Here is a 23,111-nt window from a genome sequence, read left to right as displayed (position 1 = left end):
TCCTTTCCCACCTGGAGTAGTTGTGGACACTACTGTGCCCATGGACTGGGTGGCTGAGGTACTTGCCTGGGCTTTGACTGCCATGATTGGTGTGAGGGATGGGGGTAGGGGTAGGGAAGAGGTCAATGGTGGACAGGAAAAGCTTCTTAGTGACATTGGGGCAGGAAGAGGGAGATGGTTTGGGAGTGGAGGAAGAGGGAGTGGTGGTAGGAGGTGTCTGTCTGCTGTGTTTGGGTGAAGGTGCATTGGCTGGATGCTGTTGTGAGGTAGATGGCTGTTGGGTGTCTGAGTGCTTGCGTTTGTGTACTTTGGGAGGAGGAGGCACAGACACAGTAGGAGAGGACACAGGGGATGTGTGCATGGAAGTGGGGGTTGTCACTGCCAGTGAGGGGTGTGTGCTGTTAGGTGTGCTAGTGATGGGTGTAGTGAATGAGCATGTAGTGCATGCATGTGTGAGTGTAGCCGCAACTGGGAGGGAGTTGGACGATGAGGAGGAGAGGGCCACAGTGGAGGCAGTGGATGTTGGTATGTCTGCTTCTGGATGGTGTTTGTGTGAGTGTTTGTGGGATGTGGTGCTTGCGTTTGCCATGTCCACTCTTGTGTGTTGACCTGGGTGCATGCTGGTCTGACTGTGTGCTTGGGATAGGTTGGGGTTGAGGGGAATGGGATTGGGAAGAGGAAGTTGGAGGGGGGAGGCTGGAAACAGGGACAATGCCTGCCTTCAGAGAGGAGGCCAGAGCCTGGATTGATCTATGTTGGGCTGCCAAGCCAGTGTAAATGCCCTCCAGAAATGCATTTGTCTGTTGCATTTGGGCTTCCAGTGCCTGGATGGCATTCACAATGGTTGACTGCCCAATAGAGATGGATCCCAGGAGGTCAATAGCCTTCTCACTCAGGGCGAAGGAGATGCCCACCCTCCTGGGTGAGTGGGCACGGGAAACTTGCTGAGCGGCTGCTTAGAGGGCGGTGCTGGTACGGGGGCAGCAGCTATACCTGTAGCTGGGGTGGGCACAGAAGTGTCCGCCACCACCAGGGAGCTCCCATCGGGGGAGATATCCGTGTCTGAACTGTCCCCTCCTGTCTTCACTGTGGTGCTCCCGTTGGCCTCCGTCCCACTGGTACCCTCAACGTTGGTGGATTCGGCCTCCTGGGTCCTGTGGGATGCATCTCCCTCCGTCGCCGGTGCCTCTGCTCCTCCGCCAGATGATGCTAATGCATATAAGGACAGGGTGACAAAACAAAAATGGGGGGGGACACAAAGGATAAACTTGGTCATTGGCGCCAACAACACCTCTGTTGGCGAACAAGACTGTAAGGAAATGTTTCCTTGGCATGGTTACCCGCTAACTTTTTGCCTTTGCTGATGCTAAGTTATGATTTGAAAGTGTGCGGTGACCTTCTAACCAGGCCCCAGCACGAGTGTTCTTTCCCTAAAACTCTACATTTGTCTCCACAATTGGCACAACCCTGGCACTCAGGTAAGTCCCTTGTAACTGGTACCCCTGTTACCAAGGGCTCTGATGCCAGGGAAGGTCCCTGAGGGCTGCAGCATGTCTTATGCCACCCTGGGGACCCCTCACTCAGCACATGCACACTGCCTCACAGCTTGTGTGTGCTGGTGGGGAGAAAATGACTAAGTCGACATGGCACTCCCCTCATAGTGCCATGCCAACCTCACACTGCCTGTGGCAAAGGTAAGTCACCCTTCTAGCAGGCCTTACAGCTCTAAGCAAGGTGCACTATACCACAGGTGAGGGCATATGTGCATGAGCACTATGCCCCTACAGTGTCTAAGCAAAACCTTAGACATTGGAAGTGCAGGGTAGCCATAACAGTATATGGTCTAGGAGTTTGTCAAACACAAACCCCCCAGTTCCATTATGACTACACTGAAATCTGGGAAGTTTGGTATCACTGATGCCAGAGTGCAATTCATTGTAACATACACCCAGAGGGCTTCTTAGAGATGCCCCCTGAATACCAACCCGACTTCTAGTGTAGGCTGACCAGTTTCTGCCAGCCTGCCACACACCAGACATGTTGCTGGCCACATGGGGAGAGTGCCTTTGTCACTCTGTGGCTAGGAACAAAGCCTGTACTTCTTACCTCCCCTGCAGGAACTGTAACACCTGGCGGTGAGCCTCAAAGGCTCACCCCTTTTGTTACAGTGCCCAGGGCATCCCAGCTAGTGGAGATGCCCGCCCCTCCGGCCACTGCCCCCACTTTTGGCGGCAAGGCTGGAGGAGATAATGAGAAAAACAAGGAGGAGTCACCCACCAGTCAGGACAGCCCCTAAGGTGTCCTGAGCTGAGATGACCCCTGCCTTGTGAAATCCTCCATCTTGAGTTTGGAGGATTCCCCTAATAGGATTAGGGATGTGCCCCCCTCTTCACAGGGAGGAGGCACAAAGAGGGTGTAGCCACCCTCAAGGACAGTAGCCATTGGCTACTGCCCTCCCAGACCTAAACACACCCCTAAATTCAGTATTTAAGGGCTCCCTAGAATCTAGAATTCCTGCAACCTGAAGAAACAAGAAGGACTGCTGACCTACATTTCAGCAGAGAAGGTGGAAGACGACAACTGCTTTGGCCCCAGCCCTACCAGCCTGTCTCCAACTTCGAAAACCTGCTCCAGCGATGCATCTGACAGGGACCAGCGACCTCTGAAGCCTCAGAGGACTGCCCTGGACTAAAGGACCAAGAAACTCCCGTGAACAGCGGCCCTGTTCAAAACCAGCTACTTCTTTGCAACAAAGAAGCAACTTCCAAAGACTGCACATTTCCCGCAGGAAGCATTAGACATCTCACTCTACACCCGATGCCCCCGGCTCGAGATTCAAAGAACCAACACCTCGGGGAGTACTCCCCAGCGACTGGGAGCCCGTGAGTAACCAGAGATGACCCCCTGAGCCCCCACAGCGACGCCTGGAGAGAGAATCCAGATGTTCCCCCTGACAGTGACTGCCTGTAACAAGGGACCCGACGCCTGGAACCAACATTGCACCCCAAGCCCCCAGGACCTGAAGGAACCGAACCGCAGCGCAGGAGTGATCCCCGGGCAACCCTCTGCATTGCCCAGGTGGTGGCTGTCCCGAGAAGCCCCCCCTGTGTCTGCCTGCACCACGAGAGTGACCCCCAGGTCCCTCCGTTGTTTCCTACCTGAAACCCGACACCTGCTTTGCACACTGCACCTGGCCACCCCTGTGACGTGGAGGGTGTATTTTGTGTACCTACTTGTGTCCCCTCCAGTGCTCTATAAAAACACCCTGGTCTGCCCTCCGAGGACGCCGGTACTTACCTGCTGGCAGACTGGAACCGGAGCACCCCTGTTCTCTATAGGCATATATGTGTTTTGGGCACCTCTTTGACCTCTTCACCTGACCGGCCCTGAGTTGCTGGTGTGGTAACTTTGGGGTTGCCTTGAACCCCCAACGGTGGGCTGCCTATGCCCCAGAACTGAGACTTGTAAGTGTTTTACCTACCTCCTAATCTAACCTTTACTCACCTCCCCCAGGAACTGTTGATTTTTGCAGTGTCCACTTTGAAAATAGCTTATTGCCATTTTTACAAAGACTTTATATGATATTGCTTGTATTGAAAGTTCCTAAAGTATCTAAGTGAAGTACCTTACATTTAAAGTGTTTAATGTAAATCTTGAACCTGTGGTTCTTAAAATAAACTAAGAAAATATATTTTTCAATATAAAAACCTATTGGCCCGGAGTAAGTCTTTGAGTGTGTGTTCCTCATTTATTGCCTGTGTGTGTACATCAAATGCTTAACACTAACATCTGATAAGCCTACTGCTCGACCACACTACCACAAAATAGAGCATTAGAATTATCTGCTTTTGCCACCATCTTACCTGTAAGGGGAACCCTTGGACTCTGTGCACAATATTTCTTACTTTGAAATAGTATATACAGAGCCAACTTCCTACAACAACACACTCACACACAGGGAACAGCCCTACACACTAGGCAATGCACTACCAGTCACAATGCTAGTCACCAGGCCATGGATAGGGACACCTAATGCCAATTGCAGCATACCTGAGACCCACAGACCCCTGCCCAGTTGTGGATGCCTACTAGCTTGGTTTGAGTAATTTCACATCAGAACCCTGCCCAACATTGGACCTACCATGCAATGCCAGGCCTGGCCTAGGGGCATCCATAGAGCCTAAATCCCCCACCAGGATACCACCCCACCAGGCGCAAGTTGAATATTGGGGCACTGTACTCACCCCCTTGTGGATGCTGTGATGCCCCCAAGCTCCCATCGAGCTCCGGATAGGCCACCGCCAGTATGCGGGCCATCAGGGGGGGTCAGGGTTCGATGGGCACCCCTTCCTCATTGCGAGGCCATCCCCAGCTGGGCCTCTGCCGTCTTCCGTGCTTAGCGTCTCAGGTTCTCCCACTGTTTCTGACAGTGGATGCTCCACCTGCCATAGACCCCCAGGGTCTGCACGTCCTTGGAGATGGCACATCATATACCCTTTTTTTGATGGGCGCTGACCTCCAGAGGAAATATACACAAGGAAAGGTATTAGTCAGACCATCCTGCCTGTTACACTCATGGCCCACCATGCCCCTTCCCATCCCCTTCGCACAGACATGGTGGACCATATAGGTTGCATGCTGCCCAGGGCCCATCCACCACCTACCCCCTACATGAGGCCTTCACGCACAGCACACCATACATTCACGCACCATGCATCGTACTCACGTTGTACTCACCTGTTGGTCTGGAGGCACATACAGCATTCAGTACTAGGGTAGGACCCCATCCACCAGTCGCTCCAACTCCGCTGAGGTGAATGCAGGGGCCCTTTGCCAAGTCACAATAGCCATGGTCAGTTCAAGACACAGGTCACAGCAGCACATGCAGTGTAGGTCCTCTCCTTTTGAAGGTCAGGTAGCAAGTGAGGAATTAGATAGAAAATGGCGGTGACGTCCGCGGCAGTGCAGACCGTCACCGCTGGCGTTTTTCTCCATTGGACACTGTACCCCATAGGGCCCAATGTTAACCAATGAGGCGTTGCACAACAGTTCTCGACCGTCTCCCGCAACGGCGCACAACGTCAGCGGGATTACCTCATTTCCACCGGTCCCTTCATACAGGACAGGCAGACGCCATTTCAGAGCGAGGAGGCAGGCCATGGATCCTAACTGCGTCACAGTACACAAATGCACCATTTGGATATCTCCAACTGAATGCTGTTACAATCACAACATGCATTGAACTGTAGTGGTTGGAATTAAGAGATAATGACCATCTGCTCACTATTTTACCCCATAGTTTGCAAGCGCTGTGGATGAATAGGAGATGGAGACATCCCCCAGTGTACAGACCCCTGGTGGAATTGGCAACAATGGAGGACAGGCACATTATCCTCACCTATAGACTAGACAGAGTCACAATCATGGAGCTGTGTGCCCAATAGGAGCCTGACCTAATCTCTGCTATCCATCCCCCCACTGGGATCCCCCCTCTTGTGCAAGTGCTATCAGTTCTTTATTTCCTGGCAACTAGCTCCATCCAAGTGACTGTGGTCTTGGCAATAAGAATGTCTCAGCCAATGTTCTCAATAGTGCTGACCAGAGTGTTGTCTGCCCTGATTAAACACATGTGCAGCTACATCGTTTTCCCCCAGGTGGAGGATTTGGCCACAGTGAAAGTTGATTTCTATGCAATGGGACATATCCCCAACATTATTAGGGCAATTGATGGAACACATATTGCATTTGTCTCCCCCCCGGCGAAATGAACAGGTCTTCAGAAATCGAAAGAGCTTTCACTCCATGAATGTGCAGATGGTGTGCCTGGCGGACCAGTACATCTCCCACATCAATGCAAAGTATCCTGGATCTGTGCATGATGCCCTTATCCTGAGGAATAGCAGGATCCTAAATGTGATGGCTCAACTACAGAGGCACAGGGTCTGGCTTATAGGTGAGCCCTGGTTCCCACCCCGTATATGTTGGTGTATGGGTATGGTGCGGGCCCTAAGGGTTAGTGTGTGGCTAACAGTTGTCCCTCCATATTTGCAGGTGACTCTGGTTACCCCAACCTCTCATGGCTACTGGTCCCTGTGAGGAATCCCAGGACAAGGGCAGAGGAGCGTTAAAATGAGGCACAAGGGCGAAATACAAGAATTATAGAGAGGACCTTTAGCCTCCAGAAGGCTAGGTTTCATTGCCTCCATCTAACAGGTGGATCCCTGTGCTACTCACCCAAGAAGGTCTGTCAGATCATCGTGGCATGCTATATGTTGCACAACGTTGCCTTGCGTTGCCAGGTGCCTTTTCTACAGGAGGAGGAGGTTGGAGATGGCCATGTGGCAGGAATGGACCCTGTGGACAGTGAAGATGAGGAGACAGAGGATGAGGGTGAGGAAAACAGAAGTGCAATTATTTGTCAATACTTTCGATGACACACAGGTAAGACAGTGTAACTTCACATTTAATTGACAGTTTTGTGTTTGAGACTGTCACTGGCAGGCTGTTTTTCCTACTTCTATGGCCACTCACTGTACCCTTTGGCATCTCTATTTGCAGATATTTGTGCCCCACTATCGCTCATGGTGTGTTGACTGCAGCCACTACAGGTCTTCCCTATGTACACATTACTGTACAGTTGAACTGCAATGTTTTAAACCTTGATAAACAAATACATACTTAAATAATTTGACATACTCCAAACTTATATTTTTTCAAAGGGTGTTTATTTAAGCGCTAAGAAGTAGAGGGGGTAGTGGAATGGGCTGGGGTGATAATGGATGAAAGTCCAGGATAGAGTCCAGTCTATTTGTATCACAGGTGCATTGTCCAAGGGGGCATAGAAAGGGGAGCAATGGCAGTTCAAGGTGGTCAGGGTGACAGAGTGGGACACAAGGGTGACAATCAGGAGAGTCTTATTTCCTGGCGGGGCCTTGGCAATAGTCTCTATCTTCTGTCTGGATCGCAGGGAACAATTGCAGGGTTATTCTCCTTCTGCAGGGGTGCTGGTGGCCTGTTGGTCCTGTGGAGGGGCCTCCTGTCCACTAGCGGTGGTTTGGCTAGTGTCAGGGGCCCAGTGGTGTGCCACTGCCTCCCTCATTGTGTTGGCCAGATCTGCCAGCACCCCTGCAATGGAGACCAGGGTGGTGTTGATGTCCTTCAAGTCCTCCCTGATCCACAGGTACTGTCCCTCCTGCAGCCTAATGTTCTCCTGCAACTTGTCCAGGATCTGGCCCAGCGCAACCTAGGAAGGTTGGTATGCTCCCAGGACTGCGGTGAATGCCTCCTGGAGAGTCTGTTCCCTGGGCCTGTCCTCCCCCTGTTGCACAGCAGTCCTCCCAGCTTCTCTGTTGTCCTGTGCCTTATCCCCTGAACTGTGTGCCCACTGCCACTGACCCCAGGTCCCTGATTGTCCTGTGTTTGTGTGGTGGCCTGGGGTTCCTGTAGTGGTAGACACACTGCTGAATGATGTGTCCTGGGAACAGAGGTATGGGCCCGCTGGGTGAGTGATGTGGGGGTGTTCCCTGAGGGGGGAGGCTCTGTGGTGGTGTAAGACTGTGCCTGGGTAACCTACTATCCAGAGATCCCTGATGGGCCAGGTTGGTCATCTAGATCCAGGCGACAAGAGCTGCTGTCATCACTGTGAGCCTCTTCTGCGGGGGGACTGGATATTGCTCGTACCTCTTCTCCCGTGACATTGGCTGGTATACCTGTGGGGATGTAATTGCAGTGTTATTGTTTCTATGTGTGACATATTGTGCATGGGTGTGTTTTCCTCTATGGTTGTTGTTGCCCTGGCAGATTTGTGTTTGTGTGAGTTGTTATTTGGAGGGCTAGGTGATTCTCTCCAGTGTGCATGCAGTGGTGGTAGGTGCCCATGGAGGGCTATGAGGGGTGTCCATGCATTGGTGTTGCATGCAGGGCTTGGTATTGGGATTAGTGGGTTGTGATGGTAGGGTATGTGGGAGTTGATGGAGTGATGGGAGTGAGGGTAAGGGTGGGAGTTTGTGATGGCATGCGGGTAGGGGTGGTGATAGTAATAGAGATTTGACTTACCAGAGTCCAGTCCTCATCCTACTCCTGCCAGGCCCTCAGGATGCATGATTGCCAAGACTTGCTCCTCTCATGTTGTTAGTTGTGGGGGAAGAGGTGGGGTTCTACCGCCAGTCCTCTGTACTGCAAGCTGGTGTCTTGCTGCCACGGAACGCACCTTCCCCCGTAGGTCGTTCCACATCTTCCTGATGCCATCCCTTGTTCTGTGGTGCTGTCCCCAACGTTGACCCTGTCCACGATTCTCCACCATAGCTCCATCTTCCTAGCAATGGATGTCTGCTGCACCTGTGATCCCAATAGCTGTGGCTCTACCCGGATGATTTACTCCACCATGACCTTTAGCTCCTCCTATGAGAACCTGGGGTGTTGTTGTGGCGCCATGGGTGTAGTGTGAGTGGTGTGGGTGTGTGGGGTGATTTGTTGGGGTGTGTGATGTAAGTTTCGTGGATGGTGTATAGGTGATGGTGTTTTGTGGCTGTGGTTGTGTGGGTGCTCTTGCTGTATCTCTCTCTGGTTGCAATGGTTTGTAGTCGTAAAGGGTTGTGGGTAATGTGGGTGTGTGTTTTATAGTGGTGTGGGTTTGTGGGTGTGGTGTGTGTATGGGTGTCAGGTGTGTGTTGTTCGAATTTTCCAATGTGGTGTTGTTTTGTTTGAGTGTGTGTATTTTGAGCGCAGCAGTATGTACCACCCATGGTTTACCGCCATTGAATGTCTGCCACTGGGATTCTTGGGTCCTAATGTGATGGGCGTAGTTCTGTTGGCGTAACGGTGTGGGTTTTGCTACCGCCACTTTATCACTGACCTTTGGGCTGGCAGACTTGTGTGTGTGGGTGTATAGTGACGGATTGGTATGTGTGTGTCATAATATGGTTGGCGGTTATTCACCGCAGCTGTGTTATGTTGGCGGCAGTCGGCATGGCAGTAAGTGGGATTTGCCGCCAATGTCATAATGAGGGTCTTAGTGTTAAGTCTCAAATCGGGAGTGTCTGAACAAGGATATTATAACGTCACAGGAACTCTGTGATAACCTCACTGAGTTCTTTGAGGAAAAGATCAGCAAGATTTTGGAAGATATCAGGGACTCCCATCAGTTGGGGGATCCCAGTTTAGGTGCCTCCTGCCCTGAAGGCAATGCAGCTATAGCGATTTCTAGTCTCACTAATACTGAAAATTGTACTATGGCAAATTCCCCCAATGGCGGTAACACATTTGATTGCTTTGATCCTCTAATGGAGGACTACATTTGAACTATTTTCATGTCTACTTCATCAGGACCACTACTGGACCCTTTGCCCCACAGAATTTGGAAAGACCTGGCTGCTATTGTAAACACACAATCAGTTGCTAGAATCTGGCTGTGTACCACAGACTTGAAAAAAGGCCGTAGTTACCCAGATAAAAAAAAAAATCCTCCTTGGAAGCATTCGTCTTTAGGAACTCTACTCCAATTTCTCTCCTCCCCCACCCAGTTAAAGTTAAAATATTGGAACTTTTTGTTAGCAAAAATCTTTCTCACTATGTTGAAGACCGCATCCTCCTAGAGGAGGAGCAGTTTGGTATTAGACTTGGATAGGGGACTGAATCTGCCCTGCTTCTGGCCATGGACGAACTTAGGCTATTGGTTGATGGCAGCCAATCATCGGTCTTGATCTTATTTGATCTCTTGGCCGTATTTGATACACTTAACCAGAATACGTTCTGGATCGACTAATTTAGCTAGGAGTATGTGGCGCCACACGCAACTGGATGCACTCCTATTTGTCGGAATGGTGTCAGGCGCTTGCTCTTCCACCTTATGCTTATGATACTTAACTAATCCTGTCATTCGACAGCAACTGGCAGACTGCTCTCAACGCATTTCATAATTGCATGAATGACATCATCTGCTGGCTAAACCTTAACTCACTCAAATTCAACAGAGACAAAACCGAGCTTCTCGTTACTCCGAGGCCTTCAGAAGATCCTTCCGTTACTGCCCTTCATTGACAAAACTTTAATTGTTGGGAGAGAGTGACCAGACCAACACGCGTTTTTTATGTGTGTAAAAGGCCGCTTTATTGGAACAGGTGCCCTTAAACGTACCCCTCCTTGCCTTTGCCTTACAAAACTAAAGCCTCACTAGACATCAATTCACCTGTCCCCACCCCTCCCCTACCCCGATCCCTCCCCCCCTTCTTCTCGTCATGTCTCCTCCTTCCTCTTGTCTCCTTTCTTTTCCCCGTTCCATCCGCTTCTTTGAACCTGTCCGCTAATGAGCAGTCCCCTGCCTGTCCCTGTCTAATTAATACTCCTTCCCGTCCTAATACCTGAAATGCCCTGCCAACTCCGTCCTCCACCCGAGTTTTAACTAGCTGCCCTGCAGCTGTCCCCGCCGCGGCCCGCACCTGTCCAAAGCGACAACCTACCCCAAAAAAGGACACCCGCTACAAAAAACCAACCTAATGAACTGGGAGGGAGGGCGGGAAATAGAAACCACACGGAGCCCAGACTAACGTCCCAGCCACCAGGTCACCTTTTACAAAATGGTGGCTGGGACTACAAAATGTCCGATTAAATAAACCCCCACCCCTCCCCTAACTGGTACCCCGGATGCCCAACCGCGTCACGGGTCGTGCCACCTCGCCCAAAAACCCCGGGGGGGGGGACTCCTCGTTCCTCATCTTCCCCCCCGAGGCCCCATTGGGAGAGAGTGACCAGACCAACACGCGTTCTTTATGTGTGTAAAAGGCCGCTTTATTGGAACAGGTGCCCTTAAACCTACCCCACCTGGCCTTTGCCTTACAAAACTAAAGCCTCACTAAACATCAATTCACCTGTCCCCACCCCCCCTCCCCTACCCCGATCCCTCCCCCCCTTCTTCTCGTCCTGTCTCCTCCTTCCTCTTGTCTCCTTTCTTTTCCCCGTTCCATCCGCTTCTTTGAACCTGTCTGCTAATGAGCAGTCCCCTGCCTGTCCCTGTCTAATTAATACTCCTTCCCGTCCTAATACCTGAAATGCCCTGCCAACTCCGTCCTCCACCCGAGTTTTAACTAGCTGCCCTGCAGCTGTCCCCGCCACCAGAAAAGGCCCTGACTTTTCTGCCCCCCCCAGGGCTCCTTGAACAACTTCTTCAACTGCTCCTTCACCTGCAATAGGTACAACTCCATCCCTATGAACGATAAGTGTACCAGATCATCCCTAAAAAATTCGACATCCTCGAATTTTAAATCCAGATGTTCTAAAAAGGTTACTCCTCTACCTGCGCAAAAACCTTTCATTTCTTTGTTCACCTTACGCCTGGCCCTCTCGATCACTCCAGGCTTCCTCGCCCCTCTCCATACCCGACGCGGGACAAATGCTGTAAAAACTATGTGACAACCTTTCCACTGTTCTAACAAAATCTGCAAGTCTCCTTTCATCATTTTCAACAGGTTTAAACCCGTTGTTCGCACCAAATCATTTTCCCCTAAATGAATAATTAGCACGTCCGGACAGTGTGCCCTGCCCTTTATAGCTTGAAGTCGCGGCAACAGCACCTCCCATAACATACCCCCTTTTCCTATCCACCTAAACCGGTAGCGCGCCGAATCTAAACCCAAGCTGTCTCCAATGGACGTCCTCCGAGCCTGCCGTTGCACCCACTTTATAAATGAGTGTCCAATGACCCAGATTTCCAGGTAATCCGCTTCCGGCCCCAGTACAACACCTGAAAAAGAAAAACAAATATGAAGCCGTTCACAGCACACGTTCAAACTTTAACCGTCCCATCCCCTCACGTAACACCTAAAACAATCTGATTTCCACCTCCCCAGGGACATCAATTCCTCTCTATTCCATCCTTTGTTCCCCACCTCAGTGGCCACCCCAGTCCTAAAGGAGTGCGTGCCAAACTTCATTGGGTCCAGACCGATACTGGCCAAACCTTTTCGCAAAACTGCCAAAAGCTGTGCTGCCGACACCCTCCTGCCATCCGCATGGCAAAAAACCTGACCGTCCAAAGCGGGAGCCCCTTCCCGCAAGCGGCCCCCCCAAACAACTGGACAAACATACCTTACCGGATAAGGCCTAAGGTATACCGTAACCCCCAACCCTTTTTGATCCGTCTTCGAATGCCATACGCGCAACGCCAAACTTTCCTGCCCTCTCTGCACATCACTCCATCTGATCCCCGATCTCCCCTGCAACCCCAGCAACTCCGACACACGGAACGCCCCAAAAAACAGCCAAGCCATCAAGGTTCTGAAGATTAACGTCTCATAACCATCATAACATTTCTCCCCCAACACCGGTAGCAATAATTTTAAAATTGCTTTAGATATTGGTTGCCGCACATGTCCCATCGCCCCCAACAATTTTTCCCAACCCTGGAGGATCCTCATACCAGGTTCCCCTGCCGAAGGGGGGTAACCCCAGATTAACTTCCCCATAAACCCGAGCGCCGACAATTTACCCGAAATCGTAACTCTGGACTGCCCTTTCCCAATTAAATCCATAATAAATTGCACCACATCTTCGACGACCTCCTCCTGCCTTACCCGTCGACGAGCCCCCGATTCTATGAACTCTCTCCATGCTTTCGCATACGCTCGCCGTGTAGACGGAGCCAAGGAGTTCATAACCAGCTGTAGCATCCGTGATTGCCTACTGTCCAAAGCACTTCCGGCATGCGTATTCTTCTCAGCGCGACACTCGTGGTTAATCCATGGAAACGCTGCCACTGCGAACGAGACAAAGCATCTGCTATGTCATTATTCGCCCCCGGCACATGTTGCGCTCTAAAATGTATATCATGCCGCAGGCACTGAAGAACAAATACACGCATCAACTGCAAAACCCCCGCTTCACGCGCCGACTGCCGATTAACCATCTGCACCACCGCCATACTATCCACCCGGAAAAGCACCCGCGAATGCCGAAGTTCCACACCCCATAGACAAACCGCCGCTATCAGCGGGAAAAGCTCCAAAAACGCAATGCTGCGACCCCCATGCTTCCATTCGCTCGGCCATTCCTCCGCACACCACCATCCCTCCCAGTACAAACCAAAACCATAAGCTCCCTCCGCATCTGAAAACAGTTGGACATCCCAATTGCAATCCTGCCACACCTTCAAAGGAATGCCGTTAAAAGATTCCAAGAACATTGCCCACATGCGCAAATCCTCACGCACCCCCACCTTCAACCGCACATGATGATGCGGAAGTGCGTACCCTGATAGTGCCAACGAAAGTCGTCTGCAAAATGTCCTTCCCACGCGCACAACTCTGCACGCAAAATTCAGGTGGCCCAACAGCACCTGAACTTCCTTCACTGTGACCTTGTTCCTGCCCAGCATTCCACTAATCCGCTCAATCATGTCTGCTTTTTTGTCGGCTGGCAATCTGGCCATCCCTTCAACCGTGTCCAGCTCTATCCCCAAAAAAGACAGCGCCGTACTTGGCCCCACTGTCTTCTCGGGAGCAGGGGCACTCCCAGGTCTCCCATTATTTCCACAAAGCTGCTCAGCACCGCCGCACAAAGCGTGCTGTCCACCGGCGCTGCAAAGAAAAAGCCATCCAAATAGTGTGTCACCCATTGGTGACCCGTAATCCTCTGGAAAATCCACTGTAGAGCCGAACTAAAACGCTCAAACAGCGCACACGAGCTGGAGCATCCCATGGGCAAAGCCTTGTCCACATACCAACTTCCTCGAAACTGGATGCCCAACAACTCAAAATCATCTGAATGAACCAGGAGTAACCGAAATGCCGACTTCACGTCGGTTTTCGCCATCAGAGCCCCCGAGCCCAACTGCTCAATCATCTCAACCGCCACATCGACCGACGCATATGACACTCTAGTGACCTCCTCTGGTATGAAATCATTAACTGACGTTCCTTCGGGCCACGACAAATGATGAATCAGCCGAAACTGCCCTTTTTCTTTTTTGGGCACTATCCCAATGGGGGACACAATGAGATTCTCCAATGGCCAATCCGAGAAGGGGCCCGCCATGCGACCCTCCCGAACTTCCTTGTCCAGCTTGTCTTGCACCAGCTCCTCCTTACCGCGCACCGATCTCAAATTTTCCGCCCAGCGCCGCTCCCGTGGACCTTGATACCCCAGCCGAAAACCGACCCGAAAGCCCCTCACCAACAACTGCGCTTTCCCCGGCTTGTCATATCCCGCCAAATACCTCTCCAAGCAATCCACTTTAACCGGCGTACGAGCCCTTACTTGCCACTCCTTGTCGCTGACGCTGCCCGTCTCGCGCACCATAGCTAGTGCTCGGGCCCCCACTCTGGGATCCCCCCGAGCCAGTTGCATTTTGCTGGCCGCCACATAAAGTGACCGGATGTCTCCCCGCGCACTTGGAGCACTCGTGCCGGAACTTGCAGTACTCTCTGGTACAAAGTCCCTTATTATAGTCCCAGCAAGCTCCCGTTTGACCGGACCTGACGTTGTTAGACCTGCTTGGGCTGGAGCCCCCGGACCCCACCCCTTGGGTGGGGCGCTCCCGAAAGGGGCGATATAGTATAGGCAAGCCGCTGGCCGTAAAAACGGTCTTGCCAAACTTTGCAGGACCCATGGTGTGCTGCCACAGATCAGAGTCAATTTCTCCCCACTGCACCTCCGTAGTTGAGTTGTGCCTTTCGTATGATATCCATATATTTAAACAACGCAACCGACCTCTCTGGAAACCGCTCACAATAAACACTAGCGAAAATCAGAAAAGCTGCCGTCCAATTCTCTATAGTTACCGGCACTTTCGGCCGCTTGGAAAGCTCCCACTCTTCTTCTTTAGAGCCTTCCTTCGCCCTGACCTCCCTGTGCAACAATTTAAGTATATCAATATATTCTCCTTTCCAGATCTTTTCCTTTGTGGCCGGCGTTAAATGCGCCCCAAGCGGTTTTGCCGTTCCCATGTATGGCAGCTTGACCCGATCGACACCGGCTCCTTCTCCTTCTCTTCTTTAGCCTTCCTCGCTTTGTTCTCTGCACCTCCCTCTTTACCGGTATCCCCCTTCCGATCCTCCGTGCCGTCCGTCGACACCCCCATGACCTGAACATATACCCCTTTCACCAATCGCACTGACTCCTCTCTCGCTTCCAACGCTACAGACACCATTGAGACTGACGAGACCTTACCTGGTGACAAAAGCGGGGGCCGCTCCTGTACCTTCCGCTGTTCTCCTCTCATTCTCTCCTGAGAAACGCCCTTAGGCCGCCGACCAGCCTGCGACACCTGCAACGACTTACGGACAGGGTTAGACACTCCCCACCCCTGCCGTTCCCACCACTCAGTCTCACTTCCACTAGTACGCAGTTCCCCCTCCTCGAGACTCACATCGGACATCCTTTCCTCCCAGGCCGACCCTTTCCGCACTCCCTGCTCACCATGACCACCACACAGGGCACAACCCGCATACTCCCCTTCGTTAACAACCCATTTTTTTGCCGGGCCCGGATGTTGCTCCTCCCAAGCTGTGGCGTCGGGGGGCGCATCACCCATACCGCCACACCTCCCAGAAGAAGCGTCCACAGCCCTCCGCCGTCGACCACGCCGTCCTGTCGATGCCATCCAGCTAGCCGCCCCAGGGCCAGCCTTCACTTCTTCCTAGGGTACCAGAGCCGCCCCTTGCTCTCCTGGGTCCTCCTCGTCAAAATCCAACGGGCCCTGCCCAAAAAGGTCTGGTGTACTAGGGAACAAAAATCCCCCCTTCTCCTCACGCACCTTACCTATATCCTCACCTAATTCTCCTCCCTCCCCACTGCTACCTTCGTCTTCTCCTGACGTACCCCCTCCCGAGACCCATAAACCAACCCGGGGGCCCTTGTCACCCCTGATGTTGAAGGGCCCTCCCCGGCTGACCCAGAATCCCCTGCCTCTCCAGACACCCCTTCCTCCTCGCTACTGCTCCAGAACAACATGGTAGGCCATTTTCTTGAAACCGGGACCTTGGGGTCCCTTTGCTCCTCTAACCGAGCTGTATCCACATGGTCCCCCTCACCCCCACCTGCTAGGGAGAGCTTATACGCTCCCTCTGCCCTCGCCCTGCTGCCTCTAAGAATCTGGGACTCTGCCCCCACCTTTTGATCCCTAAAACCTGAACGTGCCGCCCTGTCTCTCCCCGCTGGCCCCCCGCACTCTTAACACAGGCCGCACCGCGGGCGAGGGAGACCTCAGCCCCTATCTCAGTCCTGGCGCTGTGCCGAGGCCCGTAGCGCCTCACTACAGGGCCGCGCCGGGCAGTTTTTCCGCCCGCGCGCAGCCCTCGGCTCCGACCTTCCCCAGGGGAATACCTCGGGGATCCCCTGGCTGGACTGCCCCTTATTACCCGCCCCCGAACCGCCCTCGATGCACCCAAACCCGCCTCCCGCAACGCCCTCCCCTTCGGAATTCTCACCTGGGCTCCGTCAAATGGGCGCGGCGGGGAGCACGCCGCAACCGCCGCGGCCACACCGGCCGAGGCACGGCGCGCCGGGCGCCAAGGCCTCCGCATTCACCAAGTCCAAACGGCCCGCCTGCCGGAGCAGTGCCAGCGCCTCTTGCACCTTTGGATCCATCGCCGGAGAAAAAACGCCTGAATAACTCACCCCGGTAAGAGCACTCCAAACCTACTCCCACAACTAACTGTACTGACCTCACCTGCTTTATATCTGCCAATAAACTACTACACCACCAGACAAACTGCCTGAAATGACTAATTGGCTGTAAAACCAATCACTTAACCACTTCAAAAGAAACCAACGGAGCCCAGACTAACGTCCCAGCCACCAGGTCACCTTTTACAAAATGGTGGCTGGGACTACAAAATGTCCGATTAAATAAACCCCCACCCCTCCCCTAACTGGCACCCCGGACGCCCAACCGCGTCGCGGGTCGTGCCACCTCGCCCAAAAACCCCGGGGGGGAACTCCTCGTTCCTCGTCTTCCCCCCCGAGGCCCCATTCGCAGTGCTGTCTTAAGCAGCTTAGATTAGTTTCACACAATTAGTGGCAATCTTTCATGATCACGGACCGCTACTTGCACAGCCCGTAAATTCAATATTTCCAGTTTGCACAACAGCCAATCCCAAGGCTAAATATATTCTAAGGGTCTTTTTGGGAGTGCGGCGTAGGTAAAATGGGACAACGCTGTGACAGAAAAAGATGCTTTGTGGTAATTCTTTCATGCTTGCACTGTTTGTCCACAATTAAAAACTGTCACCATCTTCCGGGTGCTACACATCACTTGTATGTAAATGTCAAACTAACGCTTCATTAGTGACAGGAGCTGAACATATCGGAACAACTATTTTGGAGTAGCCGGGTGTAGTGTTCCTGGAGACAGACAGATGGGAACTAAGGCAATCATATTTATTTATACTTATCTTAGTAAAGCACAAGATACGTTGCAGCAGTGTTCACTTGTACTTACATTAGCGAGAGAGCAGTAGTTGCCACCGTGCTGTTTTTCATCTGCGCTTCTATGACGCAAAGGGCTCTGGATTGGCATAGGGACATGCTTGTGGTGTACTTTACTGGTATTGCCCCTGCTTAGCAGTCCTAGGACCTTTTCTGGGGACTTCCCACATTGTGCATAACCCATGTGGCCATGACACAAGATGCTAGTTTAGGATTTGCTGCTACAGTGATGGCTGGTTGCTGCTCGCCATTCCTCTTCGGGGCTACAGGAAAGGCAACCATTATGTCACCCCTATGGAAAAGCAAAGACGTTGCCACCAACATAAATATCTTCCCAGCTTAAGCACATTGTCAAAAGAACTTTTTTTTTTTAAACAAAAAGAGCATGGCAAATGTGTTCCTTAGTCTCCCAACAATGTGCCTATTCGTAAAGCAGATTCTTTCCTCATCAGCACCAGGTGCCTATGAGACATCTGGCAGCTGCAGTACATTACATAGTGACACAGTGAGTGTAAGTGAGAAAAAGGCCCAGCTTTACTTGAACTGCTGGTTGTTTCCTCCGATGACAAGTGAACAACAAACTTTGACAGGATTTCCGAAACTGTTTTTAACCAGCAACCCACATATGACTTCCTGTTCACAAATCTCACAATCGCTTCAGCCTCCCTAATATTTTGGACATAAACGTAGTCCAAGCACGGGTCTTGCCTCGATAAAACACTTAAAATATTAAGAGGGGTTGCAAGTGCTGACTTTCAAGAGCGCCTAGTCTGCTGGACAACTCTTTGTAGTGTATGTGACTACATCAGATGTGATGCTTTCTCCGAAGATACTTAATCCCTTCCCCGCCACGGACGTAACCATTACGTCCTGGGACTGGCCCCTGGGAGAAGCGCTCCCCCTGAGGGCTGCCCCCCCACCCCACCAGGTCAGGGTTGGAAGGGGAATCCCTTCCCCTTCCACCCCGACTCTTCCCACCCCCAATGAAGTCAGCACGCGATCGCACGCTGACATCATCAGAGGGTGCTAGACGCGCTGGAAGCCATTTGCTTCCAGAGCATCCAGGAAGAAAGAGGTACGTTTTTCCTCCGGGCCGGGGGGAATTCCTTAAAAAGAGGCATCGGGTGAAAGGAAAGGGTTTTCCTTTCCCTCGATTTCTCTTTCAGCATTTCTGCTGCACGATCGCAAATGCCCACTGGACACCAGGGATTTGGTTATGTGTGTGTTTACAATGTGTATGGGAGCGACCCCTTGGGCAAGGGTCGCTCCCCTTGGCAGGCCAATGTATTTATTGCCATTTCTGCCACCCTTGGGGACAGATCGCCCTTTTATTTTTAAGCCGATCTGCCCTCAAGGGGGCCAGAAGCCACTAGAAACCAGGGGTTGTTTTTATGTGTGTTTTTTTTTTTATGTGGGGCGGCCCCTTGGGCAAGGGTCACCCTCAAGGGGCAAAAAGCACTATTTTAACCTGTTTTTTTAGGCCCATGTGCCCCCAAGGGGGGCAGAATCCACTTAGTGCCAGGGATCATGTGTGTGTGTGTGTGCTTTGTGTGGGTGGTTGGTCCCCTGGGCAAGGGTCACCCCCCCAAGGGGGAAATATATTCTATGGCATTTTTGCACCCCCTTCGGGGCAGATTGGCCTATTTTGTTTTAGGCCCATGGGGCAGAAGCCATAAAGACGCCAGGGATATTTTTTTCTTTCCTTAGTTTTTTTGTGTTGGGGGGTGCCCCCTTTGGCAAACGTCACCCCCAAAGGGGGCAAAGCACTGTTGGTTAGTTCTGCCCCCCCCCCCCCTTGGGGGCAGTTCAGTCTAATTTTTTAGGCCCATCTGCCCCCAAGTGGGGCAGCAGCCAATTAGCGTCAGGGATCATGTGTGTGTGTACTTTGTGTGGGTGGTGGCCCCTTGGGCAAGGGTGACCCCCCAAAGGGGGGAATATATTCTATGCCATTTCTGCTCCCCTTGGGGGCAGATTGGCCTATTTTGTTTAGGCCCTTCTGCCCCCATGGGGGGGGCAGAAGCCATAAAGACGCCAGGGATTTTTTTTTCTTTTCGTTGTTTCTTTTTGTGTTGGGGAGCCCCCTTTGCAAGGGTCGCCCCCCAAAGGGGGCAAAGCACTTTTGGGTAGTTCTGCCCCCCTTGGGGGCAGATCAGCCTATTTGTTTTAGGCCCATTTGCCCCCAAGTGGGGCAGAATCCACTTAGCACCAGTGATCATGTATGTGTGTGTGCTTTGTATGGGGGATTGGCCCCTTGGGCAAGGGTCGTCCCCAAAAGGGTTTGCCATTTCTGCCTATTTTTTTAGGCCCATCTGCCCCCAAAGGTGGAAGAGAACACTAGACACCAGGGAAAATGTATAAATGTTTTGTGGCGGGGTGATTGTCAACTGGCGAAGTATTTTCATTTGTGATTATAACAGTTTATTTCTCCTTTTTGTTGTAGTTCAAAGCTTTTGCTTCCTTTGCTGTGGCTTGTTGCGGTTTTGGCAGTGGTTGTCCTGTGGTTTGCGTAGTTGCATGTTTTAGGTAAGTAAATAAATTTACTCCAAAGGAGTATTGTTTCCATACATGAATGACATGTTTGTAGGTGGTGTACTAAATGCAGGATTGTGTGTGAAATTGTCCTTAGATTTATGCACAATGATATTTGTGTTCTCTTATGTCTAATTTGCTATTCTTTTTTCTATTTAGTGGGATATCATTGGTGATTCCTTTGGCTGTGCAGAGTAGTTGCTGGTGAGTCTACATTTTTCAGGCAAGTGAGCGGTATAGTTTTTAAGTTTATATCTCTTAGTGATAAAGCCACATTTTATTTATTACTTATCTTACACAGTGCCGGTTGTTGGTGGTGCATTTGACCAGTTACTTTTTGTAGGAAGGATCATGGCTAACCACAGGATTACCGCTCAGCAGGTTGTTGGTGTGGATTTTGAGTTGTCTTCTGACCATGATTATGAGACTGACTCGGCATCTGAGGCAGAGGAGGAAGTGCAAGATTCTGGAAGTTAATTTTCTGTCAGAGAGGAATCATCTGATGATGAAGCCACTCTCAGTGCTGATGAAGTGCTTGTTTTAGAGGAGGACACTGATGTACCAATGGTGCAACAGCCAGCGGCTGAAAGGTTTCCCATTGGAAGACCTGACACCTGGGTTGCACCAAACATGGAGCAGCCACAGTTGCCTGCCTTTCTGGTTTCCCGGGGTGTAGAGTAAATACGGAAAACCTTTTGCTTGTCAACTTCTTTGAATTGTTTATGGACGATGTATTTTTGGAAGAGATTGTTGAGCAAACTAATTTGTATGCAGAGCAGTATTTGAGGGACAATGCTGCCAGACTTAGGCCACACTCTAGAGCTAGCCGGTGGATTCCCTCAAATCTGGAAGAGTTGAAAAATGTATTGGGTTTAACTTTTTGGATGGCGCTGATAAGGAAGCCATCACTGTCTTCATATTGATCTACTAGTTCCTTGATGGCAACTGCTATAATTCTTGTAATCATGAGTCGTAACCGGTGTGAGCTTCTACTTTGGATGTTGCATTTTGTTGATAATGCTTTAGCCTAGCCACGAGATCACCCTGATTCTTACCGTCTTTTTAAGATTAGACCTGTCCTTGATCATTTTGTAGATTGGATTTCAGAGATCTATGTTCCAGGCAAAGAAATATCTGTAGATGAGTCTTTGGTCCTGTTCCAAGGTCGTTTGTTTTTTAGGCAGTACATTCCTAGCAAGAGGGCAGAGTATGGAATTAAATTGCATATGCTGCTTGAAAGTAGAACAGGATATGTTTATAATTTCCGAGTCTACACTGGTAGAGATTACAGTATTGACCCCCCTAGTTTTCTGCCCACTTTTGGAGTTAGTGAGAAAATGTTGTGTTAACTTTGTAGGTGACTGTTTAACAAAGGTCACCATTTATATGTAGATAACTTCGACACTGGAGTTCAGTTATTCAAGGAATTGTTCAAAGTGGACACTGTTGCTTGTGGTACAATCTGCTCTAATTGGAAAGGCTATCCAAGAGAGCTTGTCTATAAAAACTTGAAAAGGAACAGTGCAGTGCGTTGCGGAATGATGAGCTGCTAGCTCTGAAATGTGTAGACAGGAGGGATGTGTACATGCTAACTACCATCCTTGCTGAGAGTACTTCACCTGTGGTATAAGAAATTAGCGGTTCACCTGTTCCACTTGGCAACTTTTAATGCTTTTTTTGTGTTCAAGAATAGTTCTCCAGAGTCAGCGATGACATTTGTGAAATTTCAGGAGTCTGCCATAGCGCACCTTGTTGTGTTCGAACAAGCAAGAGTTCCTAGAGAAGCAGTGGTGGAGGATGTGGCTAGATTGAAAGATAGTCACTTTGCTGAGCACATTCTTCCCACGGTCAAAAAAGTCTTTCCTGCTAAGAGATGTAGAGTCTATGCTCAAAGATGTATCAGGAAGGAGACTATGATGTACTGCCATGATTGTCCTTCAAAGCCTAGGCTGTGTGGGTGGCTGTTTCAGGAGCTACCACACACAGAAGAATTATTGGGAAATACCGTGAGTGTAAACTGCTGTTTTATATTTTCATATGTTCAGTTTCATGGTTGGCATTACTGTCATGTATTCAGTTAGAGCTTTTGTGTTTCTAGTTTTGTAGTTATATATAATTAGTGGTTTCTTTGTTGTTAAAAAATAAAATAAACTTAATGTGGTGTGCATGGACTGGCGCCTGGCTGGCGGTGTGTGTGGAGTGGTTCTTGGCTGGCGGTGTGTGTGGGGTGGCATGTCATGTCTGAAAGGTGTGTGAATGGACTGTAAAGCGGTTGGTGCTTTGATGTGGCATTACAGCTCACGAGCTGTGAGTCATTGGTTCAGTTGTTTGGCCTTTCAGTTATTAACAGTGCATTTCACGTTTGTGAAATCTCTTGTTAATAAAATTTGATCTACTGAACCATCACTCACCCTTGTGCCAAATCCAACCAGAATGTGTGGTAAAAATGATAAAACTTGTTCCACTGTAATCAGGCGTCACAGCAAACCTTTGACACACTATGGGGGTCATTCTAACTCTGACGGGCGGCGGAGGCCGCCCGCCAGAGTTCCCCCCTCCAGAACACTGCTCCGCGGTCATAAGACCGCTGCGGTGATTCTGGGTTTCCCACTGGGCTGGCGGGCGACCGCCAAAAGGCCGCCCGCCAGCCCAGTGGGAAACACCCCTCCATGAGGATGCCGGCTCCGAATGGAGCCGGCGGAGTGGCGGATGTGCGACGGGTGCAGTTGCACCCGTCGCAAATTTCAGTGTCTGCTCAGCAAACACTGAAATTCTTTGTGGGGCCCTCTTACGGGGGCCCCTGCAGTGCCCATGCCATTGGCATGGGCACTGCAGGGGCCCCCAGGGGCCCCACGACACCCCATACCGCCATCCTGTTCCTGGCGGGCGACCCGCCAGGAACAGGATGGCGGTATGGGGTGTCAGAATCCCCATGGCGGCGCAGCAAGCTGCGCCGCCATGGAGGATTCTGCAGGACAGCGGAAAACCGGCGGGAGACTGCCGGTTTTCCTGTTCTGACCGCGGCTGAACCGCCGCGGTCAGAATGTCCTGAGGAGCACCGCCAGCCTGTTGGCGGTGCTCCCGCCGACCCTGGCCCCGGCGGTCCGTGACCGCCGGGGTCAGAATCAGGCCCTAGGTGTCTCCGGTGAGACCCTGATGATGAA

The sequence above is a fragment of the Pleurodeles waltl genome, chromosome 4_1 (assembly GCF_031143425.1).
Source record: "Pleurodeles waltl isolate 20211129_DDA chromosome 4_1, aPleWal1.hap1.20221129, whole genome shotgun sequence".
NCBI lineage: Eukaryota > Metazoa > Chordata > Amphibia > Caudata > Salamandridae > Pleurodeles > Pleurodeles waltl.
The sequence above is the reverse complement of the archived record's forward strand: the minus strand, read 5'-3'. Positions refer to the sequence as shown.